The following is a 12,721-nucleotide window of genomic DNA, read 5'->3' as shown; positions in this document are numbered from 1 at the left end:
GATTGATTAAGAATTATTTAACTCGAAGAATTTTATATATAATGGTCCGTTATTAGCGGTACAATCAACAAGCAAGTGAACCTATATGGAGAAAAGCAATAAATCGAAAAGATGCAATACAATTCAGAAGAAATTTTCATAGAAAAGTGATTCTTCAGAAAATTTAGCATGAAAATTGCGAAATATTGGTAATATTTTTTCGCTTTTCTTTATCTCACATAGTTTTTATTGCGTCATATTTTATTTAGAAAAATGAAAATCACTTAAATTAAAAAACAATTTATTTGTAATTATTTTTTAACTAAAATGTATTATTATTCATATGCTTTGATAATCATTATTGATATAGGTATATTAAACATCTCGCAAGACAGTTAAAGTTATTCTAACTCAAAATATATAACGAAAAATATTTTTTTAAATATTGAAAAAAATGTTTTTATTTAAACTAAAATCTAAATTAAAAATTTGTTAATTTTAAAAACCGAGATTTTCTGGAATTTAAGATTAAATAAAATTATTTTATAATTTTTAATTCAATTTTTCAGAAAATTTTCCAATCTCTTTATTTTATTTATTTGAACAAATAACAAGCTACTTGATATATAGACAGTTTGATTTAATATTTTATTTATACGTATTTGTTCGACGAAAGTGACAACTTTATATAATTTTTTATATATATTTCAAGTTGAAATTAAATATAGAATATATAGTTGTGCATACACACACTACACATACACACACAATCCCTGTGAATAATATAACTTTTCTAAAAATTTCATTTTACATTGAAATTACATTGAATGTTCTGTATAACGTGTTAGTGTACGATCTCTATTCAAATATAAATTATTTTAGATGTTAGAAAAAAGAAATTTTATCCGCTCAATATAAATTGTTCTATTCGCATCTCTATTTGCCATACAATTCATTGCATTTCTCTTAAAATTTCTAAAAAGATAATAATTTTTAAAAGATTAAATAAAATGTCTAAAAGATTTTTTCTAAAAGATTAAATACATTGATATTTTCTTTTTTCAAGGGTGCTATTAAAACCAATGATTGCATCCGCTGCATTTGCAAACAATTTATTATCATCTATTATCAAATTCTGTTTCTTCGATGTAGTCCGTTACAAGTATTCCCATAAGTTATTTTATTTTGAAATATATTATCTTAAATTAGATTTAATAAAAAATGATAGAGTATTTATTTCTATATAAAGTTGTCATAAAAATAAAAAATTATAAGAATCATAATAATTTGATGCAATTGTACATATAAAATTATTATCATTATATATTATATAATGATAAATAATGCAAATAAATTTGTTTATATTAAATATATTTGATTTATTTTAGGAATTATTAATTAAAAAAGTTGCAAAAGTTTTATATAACATATGATAATAATAATAAATTATTATATGTTATATTTGCAACTTTTGCAACTTTTTATTAACAAATAAAAAGTCAAGTATATTTAATATAAAAAAATTTATTTATTTGTATTGTTCTATATAACGTTCTTAATTTTGTGAGGTAAATTTCTACTTTTCACTTTACGGTGTTTTATACTCACAGTTTGTTTAAACTGTTTTGTTAGATATATTATTTATTTCATCTCATAGTTTGTTAATGGAACATTCTCCTACTTGCGTACAGAGACCACATTTGTTTTACTTGAATGGTTGGCATGTAATTTACCGAATTACACACGTGTTGTAATTGTACATTACATGTTGTGACGCTCATTACTGGAGTAACTTCACAAATATGACCAACATTTTATCTTCCATAGAAGTAACTGTATATGTGCACATCACAATCCATAAACGCCTCATTTTACAATGACAATTTATGTCAGTGCGTAAATATAAAGTTTAGACCTGTATATGACACCAAGGCTGCGCATTTTGAAACCTTGGTATATCTTAGATGTAATCAGAGATCCTTCCGTGTCACATCAAATGTGCGCGTTAATTATGAAAATGTAGTAATTAATTGTCAGCCACATTTCATATTAAGTATAACTTTTAAACACATGGTATATTTAAATATATTTTATAAAAAATTATAGTTACATATATTTATAAGATACAAAAAGTATAAAAATATTGACTAAAAAGCTGAGAATTCAGTATTTTTTTATCATTCACGTTTAGAAATTATTAATTTAATTTTAGGAATATTATTTTTGACGTCAATTTTATGTACCATTATTAAAATGTTCGTGGTTTCAATGTTAAATTTATTCAAAGAAATTGTAGGTACTTAAATTTTTTTAATAATTTATTTTTCTAATATTACAAAAAAATTTATCTTACATTTAAATATTGTAAATATAATACATATTGAATTCTTTTTGACCTCTCTCTCTCTCTCTCTCTCTTTCACTTTACATAAAAATAAACTCTTGAAATAGATAAAACTTTGTTTTCGTAAAAAAATATATTATTTTTTGTATGTAAATAAAAATGCTCTTTGGAGAAAAATATTTTATTATTTATGTGAAGTAAAACTGCTGCTCTACTTTCAACAACTTACAAAATTACATTAGAAATAAAAAATTTTAAATTGTAAGAGCCCTCGTTTTTCAAAAAAATTTTAAAAAGGAAAAATTTGTGCGTACATAATTTATTTGACGTAATTACTAATATTCAATATAATTGATTTTTTTATCTTGATATTAATGATTTTTTGTGTTTAATAAAATATTAATATTAAAATTATAAATAACATCGTGCTTTATAAAGAAATATTCCAAAATATGTGTCAAATAACTGTTATTCTATAAATGGATATTATTCATGCGCGAAAATGGATAGTTAAAATTTCCATTATTTCACATTAAGACAAGAATAAATAATGCGTATAAAAGCAAGCATAACTATGTAAATCTCAATGCTAACATGAATTCCTGCTTGATCCCAGCATCATAAATTCGTGGAGTGTAACCCAACTGCGAATGAAAAAGAGAAAGAGAGAGAGAGAGAGAAAAATAAGTTTTGCGAAAATATTAATTCTCAATATATACGATATCCGAGAACGTGCCACGAATATTTAACTCGCTAAATGTATTCTAACAAATTTCTTTCCTCTTTTCTCTTTCGTGGTTTCCTCCCACATACATCGTGTATCGTTGAATGTACAATAAGAATATTTGGATTAGCCTGCATAGAATATTTTGGGAATAAAGTATTGCTATTATATCTTCTATACAAGAAATCGGTTTTTTTTTAATAATTATACGTTGTATCACATTTTATTCTCGCGTGGAACTGATTAAATATATTAAACATATTATATATTCATTTTAAAAGGTCCATTTACGATGAATAAAATCAGAACAGTAAAATCGTTTGGGCGAATTTAATTTTCCACGCAACAGACATAAAATGTTCCATTTTTCTCAATTATTACGCTTTTATCGTTGCTAATAAATGCACTTAACGTCATAATGACTTTAATTAATGATGGCTTACGTTGAAAATATGATCTAAATTATATAATATTTTTATTAATTTTATATTATTTGTATTTTATTTTACTTTTTCTCTAAATTTTTTTAGAGTGGGATCTCATTCCAAGAAATTTAGAGTTTTAGAGAGTCTTTTATTTATCGTAGAAAAACAAAAACCTTTGAGTCATTGTTTTGTCATAAATTTTGATATAAAGATTTTTCTTCTTTTTATGAATAGTGTCATTATCATCACAATATACAGCTCCAATTTTAAGATTATTTTTGTGTATACATATATAGGATATATGTATATATGTAATACTAATATTAATTTTTAAAGAAAATTTAAAATAACGAATTAAAAATAATAAATTCCAATGCTTAATCTTAATATATATTATATAATCGAAATTTAATTTCAAGTCAAAATTTATATGTGTGTATAATTTTATATAAGTTTCAATAATTATTATTGTTGTAATGTCAAAGTATCATTGTATTGAAATCGCATATAAATTTGAGTAAGTTTCAATTCTTGATGTAAAAGTATTGCTTCAATCTGACATGAAACTGTCGGAGTACATTGTCGTGATTTTGTTTTTCGATCTAATACGTTTATCGCGTAACTTTTATTCTTTGAAAAGAACAAACGATCGGACGAATTTTCGTTTAAATAGCACTTTTATTCGTATCCCTCTGGAGAAATACCTGTATTACATGCACGACCGATTTTTCCATTTACCTTTAAACCGCTCAATGCGTTCGAATGGATTTCTTTTTCTGAACTGTCTGTGAACATTACACAAAAATTTTCACGAGATTGCCAATATATTCTAACAATAAGTGCTACTTTTTATTCATCCGCAATGTATAAACTGCAAATTACACATACACATACAACTCAATCTATTAGATAAACATGCATCTAAAGTTCATAATTTTTAGGAGCCTGTAAACAAAATCAAAATAAAAAAAATAAATGTTACATTAATTAAAAAAGTGTACAATGACATTTTTAATCATATTTTTAATTATTATTATTATTAAAGAATATATACAGTGAATCTCAATTTTTGTATATTATATGTGTGATTATTTCGAAAATATACTCCAAGTAAAATTGATGGAAGGAAACTTTACGATGGCTTTCATCTCTCATCGAGGCGTCAACATCTTATTTATGAATGAATCTTGTCGTACATGTCTGGAATATCCTTTCCAATCTAGGAACTAAACATCTTGCGCCAAGAAGCTATTTCTATTGATTAATATTGTAGTAAAGTCGCTTCAACGCGCGCTAAGGATGTTCTAATTTTATTTCTGGAGCTAAAAAAATGTCCAACTTGATTTGGGAGCTTTTAGCTTGAAAGATACACAAGGACCGATATTTGACGCGATATTTTTATAAAGTATTAAAGCAGCAGAATATAGCTAGCTATCGATATTTCCGTCGATACTTTTCACTATTACCAGGCTTTTTGTCAACTGTAAAACGTATTATATCCATTCGGTGATGTCTCAAGATATCATTTGAAAAATGGACCATTCTTCCGTTATGTGTCCGCAATGCCATCGCCTCTTCTGGCAAATGCACTTGATAGTAATGGCAAGTGAAGTATGTACCTCTTGTAGGAAGCAATTTCGTTGTTCCGGCGTAGGAGTCCAGCAATAAAAATATCGTGCCGAATAAGTAAAAGTAAAGCGCGAACTGTGAAAGATGAATAATAACATGTGACTACTATATCATGAATTACGCTGTTGATTGGTGAATAAATATCGAATCGCAATTAAAAATCGCAGAAAAAAAACTCTTTATATTTGTTTTGCAATATTTTGCTTTTTCGAATGCTTTTTAGCAGATTTATCAGTTGTTTTATAAGGTTTAATATTAAGACAAATTTTATATGAGCGATTTGAAGAAATAATGAAAAGACTGTTGATTGATGGATTCAACGTAAAAATATTATTGTGTATATACGTATGTAAAGGAAAAAATTATTCAAATTATTAATGTTTCGTTCTGTCCTCTTTTATCTCTTTTATAATATGTCGAGAAAAAGTACATTGTTACATAAACGAAAGACATTTCTTAAAACGATTATTTTTACAAAAGATCGCAAAAATCTGAAATCTGTAGTTACGTTGCATTCCCAGTTTTTTACGTATATAAATAATGCATCTGCATACATAATTTTCGTTATATTTTCTTTTACATTCGTGTAACACAAACGCGATCAATAAAATACAATATGCATTCTAATCTGCGAATCAGAAGAATTAAATATGCGCAAATCTCTTATATTTTATAAAATTTATTCCTGTGTTCTGAATCGCTTGAGAAAGATTTACATATCACTACGGGTAAGCTTTCTGAAATTGAACTTTGCTAAATTACAATACACAATGGAATTTCAATTTTGATCAACTGTCCGATTCACTCAGCAATTATTCGCCGTTAGCTCGAATGTGTAATTATACAAAATTCTCATTTTTATCTGATTCAAGATTATGTTAGATTACAGTATTAATCAATGAAACGTATCACTGATTTGCTGTTCCGTTTAAAGTTGACCCACCATTAAGCGTTATCAGCGATAACTTGCCGCATGATTAAATCCATATAATTCTCTTATAATTGCCATATATGTTTACGTGCCACATGAATGAATATGGGCAAAAACGGAAATCGTTAAGCACATACTGGAATATATAATACGAGCAATTATAATATCTCATTATCAGGCGTTTCTCTTACTTCTTTGCATTGCCTTCATTTTTTATTATATTCGCACGATTAATGCTTACCACGTTAACGAAAAGTGTCAAATTAACGTTTCTTCATTTTTGTCCCTATTCATGCCGAGTAGATAGAAGATTCTACATATGAGATAGAATAGAAGAAGGTTTGAAACTAAATAATGTGCCTGGAAAGAGAAAGCGGCATCGATCAAACAGACTATTTTCATAGAGAGTTTTGTTAGAAATCATCGAGTTCTTACCCATCTTAGAGATTTTGGTCCAGTTAACTGCGCGATTATTGTCGGCAACCAGCAATTCACGATCGTTGAAAGGGGTTGCGCTATGATGAAGATAATCACTTCTTTCAGGCAAATGACGAATTGTATGAAAATCAGATCTGTCATTTCACTTCTCCGCTGACGGAGATTACTCGCGCAACATTTCGACACACTCGACCGACAAAATGTTGTTTGGAATACATTTGTTACGAATATCGTCGATTACATTTTTTGTACCAAGAAAATTTATCATGTTTGTCCAAATTTTGTGATAATCTGAAATTTGTCATGCTCCATGCAGCTTTCCAACGAAACAAAAAAGCAACAAACTTCTGTTCAAATTGTGTCTGTCCTTTTTAGCTATATTGCTTTTTTCTGCTCAGAACAAAATTGTAAAAAAGGGGAAAAGGATGAAAAAAAGAGATTTAAAAAATTTGATTTAACTGCATGTATTTTTATTACAAAAAATAAGACCTATAAAAAACACTTGAAGAACTTACAATTCGGTTATGCTTCTTAATTTGCATTTGCTAATAACGGTGATTGACAGAAAGTTTTCGTGCTCGTTAATTTATAAATCTGCTTTCTTTATATTGACTTCCTTTTTCATAAAGCTATTATCTCTTCAGGGGATGCTGGAGTAACTTGAGAAGTCAGTTGGTTTTTCCCTTTCTTATCGACAAAATATGAGGTTCAATAAACTATAAATCTATTTATTGGCTATACGGATTGTTTTTTACCTGAAATTAGAACGCTTTGCCCTTTGTTAATATTAATACTTTAATTTGTACAGGCAAAAGATTTATCAATCTGTATAGTCTCACATTTCTTGATTACAGAATTATGAATTCTTATTCTGTAATCAAGAAATATGAGACTATAGATTGATAAATCTTTTGCCTGTACAAATTAAAGTATTTGTATTAACAAAGGGCGAAGCGTTCTAATTTCAGGTAAAAAAACAATCCGTATAGCCAATAAATAGATTTATAATTTATTTAATCTCATATTTTGTCGATAAGAAAGGAAAAAAAACAAGTGACTTCTCAAGTTACTCCAGCATTTCCTTAAAATTACATATATTTGTTATTACAAACTTATGAAGTTTTGTTGGTAAAAGAAACTTTTTCAATGTTTCAACATTTTTAGATGTATTAAATTTTCGCGACTTTCTAGAATTAATCAAACCAGAGAAATATCAAAACGAAAGAAAGAAACGACAAAAGTATAATAAGGTTATTTCTAAGAAAAATAAGATGTTATGCAGCACGTTTTTGTAACAATTTTTCTTCCTTTTATTGCGATGAATTTCTTGTTCTGCATTTGCACACAGCATCTGTCATGCTTTGTAATGTTTTATACATTATTGCAGAAATAATTAATACGATTACTAGTATATGCGCGAAATTGTATGTAATGGTATGTAATGGTACATTTGCATAACTATTACAGAACACATGAAGATAAATAATTATCTGTTTTGTTATATTCACATTGTATTAAATATCATCGTCGCGGGACGAAAACTTACTGTCAAAAATAATTAGATATAAAATTTATGTTTTATAACGTAGAAATCTATAAACTGCTATTTTACAAACGCAGCAAAAAATTAATTAATTCTTTTATTACACTTGAAAAATTTAATATAAAATATAAATAAATATTTCTTAAAAAAAGTAAGATCATTAAAAGTTTTGTTTTAATATACTTTGAAATCTACATTTTTGATCATCAAAAAATTAACTCTTTATAATCTATAAATTAGTGCGAAAAAATAGATCATAAAAATTTTTCTCGAAAAAATAAGGACAAAAATTAATTTCATAGACGCAATAACATTTCATAAGATTTAAAGTATTATTCGAAACAGTTTAAGAAAATGTTTTCTCTCTAATGGTTTTATCTCCGTATTTATCCGTCCAATTTTATATCTTTCAACATTAAGAAAAATATAATTATTCTTTTGTAGCGTAGATTATCTTAGATTTCTTGCACGACTTAAAGCTGTTTATTATTTTTAATTTGGCAATTTCGTATCTTAACTTGCTGTAAAATCTTCTCGTAAATTATTACTCTCACTTTGGGTGATTATAAGTGATTTATATTATAATATTCTTCGAAATAAAAATTTCACAATGCTCGCAAACTTCGTACAAACTCAAAACATTATTTATAGCTTTTTAACATAATTTTAACACCAGTTCCAGAAATCTCTAGATATCTAATTTTTAATTAAAATATTAAGTAAATTCTAAGAAGTATTTAAATTATATTTAGAAAATACTTAACATTTCTCTGTATTTTCGGTGAAAATAAATTTCTGTCTATGCTTATCGCTCTTTCTTAGATCTCTTGTTGTTTTGCTGCGTAGTTGCCGTAGAGTTTCTAGTTTCCATAATTGCTCTTGGAGAACTGTTGAAGTGAAGAACGTCTCTTCTCCGCATGTTCATTACCTTAAGGAACCAAGAAATCTCATTGAAATGCTATAGTCTCTCGAGTTACAATTGGTATTCTGAGCAAACCGAATAGAAATAGGAATTATAGCAAATAATTTCAAGCGTATAATTGCATAATTACATTTTATAAGTTAATTAATTCTTTCATACTAAAGAGAACATATGCTAATTCTTCTTTATGTAAAGAGAGAATGCTAAGATTCACTAATTTTGGCGAATAAAATTTTGCTCTTATCTTCAAGATTTTTGAGACCGAAAGGTGTACATGAGAAAATTTGCCAAATTAGACTGTCATAAGTAAATAGAATCTCTATGAAGTTTACACTGAGGGAACCATTTTTCATATAACTCTATAGTCGAGATTTACATAATTCAATTTGACAAACTCTTGTGCAACATTTATGTAAACATCTGATAATGTTCAGAATAAAATATATTTTAAAATTTCGATTAGAATAAATATACAAATGTTTTATATTAAAAAATGTTACTTTATATTTTGATACTTTTTAATATTTTTTTAATTCTAATATTTTCCAAGTTTCGAACTATTTAAGTTAATTCTCAACGAGTAGTAAATTCAATTTAAATTCTAGCAAAACACAGGTACGTAGAGAAAATTCGAGAAAAAAGTTTCACGAACATACACATACAATAACTTCTATTGAATTTTTAGTTGAAGTTTAGGTAAAGAATAAATTTTCATCGAATATTTTTCAAATATTATAAGTGTTCTCTTTAATCTCTAATATTCACTATTATGTTATTTCTAAAACTTCGCCAAAATCTGACATGTACTGCGAGAACTCTCATGTGCATAAAACGTTTATTTATGTCAGATATAGTGGATGCTGCAAATGTCACCACAGAGGATAAAAGCTATCATCTCGGTGCAATGGCACAAATTCTGCAGCTGATAGAAAGATGGATTATGTTACTCAACAACGATATAGAAATCGATAGCGATTGCATGCATGACTTGACATTTCTATTGCGACCTTTTATGATTCGCTAAAATTAAATTTAACAACTTTACATTTTCGGGAAATTATTAAGTACTTGAAATAAGAAACTGAATTTTTTAACTTCTTCGATACAGTTTTTTTTACAGTACTTCTTGATAAAGTCTGTACAATAATTTTCTCGAAACAAATAAGAAGGAACTTTCAGAGAGAAATAAGAATATATGTACATAAAAAATAAGAATTTTTCTCAATTTTTAATTTTAAATGCATGAAAATATTACAATATAGTTAGTATATTATGTGGGATAAAATGAAATATATGTATGCATAAAATGCATCTCCTTTGTTTTCTTTTGAAACTTTCGTGATTTTAAAATTAATTTCTTTTAAACTTTAATTATTTTAATTTAATGTTTCTCTCTTCCTTATGCTTACATAATTTATTATTTAATTATTTATAATTCATATTTAATTATCATTACTAAGATTCTCGTCATACAAAATGTTTTGTGTTATCAAAAACTTCGAAGCTGTAATATCTTTACAATAATGATTGCCAAATAATGATATAAATATTTTTCAAAACTTGAAAATATGAACAAAAAATACTTTATTCTACGAGTTACTTTCGAGCTTTAAAAAAGCTTTTAATGTCAGTACTAACTAAAAATGTCGACAGAGATTCTTTGCGGAATTGAATAAAACGATTCTTATCTTTTCTCTTCTATTTGCGGAAATACTGACAAAAGTACATTATGCGAAAAAAATTGTTCTAAAGGAAAATTCAGGATGGGATAACCAGGAAATTATTCCTGATCAGGAAGTTATTGTTTGTTCATATTTTCAAATTTCGTTATTAATGATTTCAATATTTTTTTTAAATTCGAAAAAATATATACCTACGAGATGTTTTTAGTCCTAGATAAAATGCATTTTGCGAATTTCTTGATTATTCAAGAATTATTGATCATCAAAATTCTTTTTACAAAAATATCAAAGCATTGCTTGGTTTTGAATTAATATATAAGTAATAAAAAATGAATTAACTATTTAAAATTATTAAGCTGTTAATGGATAAAAAAAATGTATTTTTAATTAATTTTGAATAAACTATATTCGAGTAAAATTTTAATTCATAATTTAACTTTGAATTATTGAAACATTTAATGTTAAAAATTTACTTTAATTCTATTAAACAATGCTTTTCATAAAATCTGCAATACATAAATGACAAATATAAACTTCATGTTTCCATTTAGGATTTTATAATTTTACATTAAAATGCGAAACTATGCAATGGTTTCTCTAAAATCTATGTTGCATACATGATTAATAGTGCAAAATAACCGGCATAATATTCCAGCAAAATGTGTTCATCGAGAGCTTTCAAGTGCAAGAAATCAATCGATCCAATCCCCTCTCTAATTTCAAACTAGAAATTAGCCTAGATAGAAAATTGGCGATAACGCAGGAATAGATGATATGTGCGTAATTTCAATGATTGGGAAAATGACTGACTTACACGTGCGGTATTAATTTTTGGCGAAGATAAATCTTTTTTTTATTAAAGAAAAATCTTTAAAAAATTATGCACAAATAGTTTTCATCTTAATTTTCTCAATGAAGAAGATTTCTGTGATCTCGATCAATGCGCACATTTTTAAATTATTATAATTCATTTTCTTTATTGGTAGAATACGACGGAACTATTAAAAAAAAATGAAATTAACTCTCTCTATTTTAAATTATCATATTGTTATTAAATAAAGTACAAATATCTAGAAAACATTTTTGTTACATCAACTCTTAGGCGACTTAGGTGTCTTTTACAACAAAAATGCACATATGATAATTTTTAATATACAGGGTGTCCGGTAACTAACGGACCAATGATTAAGGGCGGATTCTCTGGCCAATTTGGAGACGATTTTTTCTTGGCAAAAATGTTGAGAAGTCAATAATTTTCGAGTTATAAGCGATTTAAAAAAATGGGTTTTTTGAAAACTAAATGTTTTGGAGTTAAAAGTCTAACATAATTACATTCTTCAGTTAATTTCAGGTAGAGTTCACTATAATAAAATTTTTATTTGAGGCTTAGTTATAAATATACATAATGACAAATATTGGAAAGTTGTAAAAAATGATGACCTTTTTCGACATTTTCGCTGATGAAAAATCGTTCCCAAATTGACCAAAGAATCCATTTGTAATCGTTGGTTCGTTAGTTACCGGACACCCTATGAACCCATATTAATATTATTTTAAAGTATCTCACTATTTGAATTGCTTTACTGTAATACTGCTGTATACTTTATAAGTACTACTAGAACAACACAGGCGCGCGTTTTGCGTTATCAATGACACAGTCAATCAGTATCACGGAAAAGAGACCTTACAAATTAAATTCACTAAGTTAATATGCTTTTTTAGAAAGGGATAAAATTGTTAGTAGATTAAACTAGAATCCAAGTTTTGTCGGAGCGTCAAGTGACTAAAAATTTAGCTCGGAGCAGAAGCTTTTAAGGAATTTCTGCTTGAATTATCTTTGAGATCCGAATTATCCTTTGAATATACCGTCATGAAAAGAAGGATCATGCTTATATTGCTTTTCATATTTTAAGTTGCTTTGTATAACGACTATCTCATAATGCACGACACACATTATTTACGATTTATTTATATGATTTCAAAGCCATAAAGCTACGCGCATTGAATATTTTCTCGATTCTTATTGTCATCGAGAAAAGAAGAGGAGATAAATGTTCATTGTGTATTATATATAATATATATCTCATTTAAAACAAAATAAATT

Source organism: Nylanderia fulva, unplaced genomic scaffold, assembly GCF_048542155.1.
Source record: "Nylanderia fulva isolate GAGA-0341 unplaced genomic scaffold, ASM4854215v1 Scaffold22, whole genome shotgun sequence".
NCBI lineage: Eukaryota > Metazoa > Arthropoda > Insecta > Hymenoptera > Formicidae > Nylanderia > Nylanderia fulva.
This window is presented reverse-complemented; position numbering follows the sequence as displayed.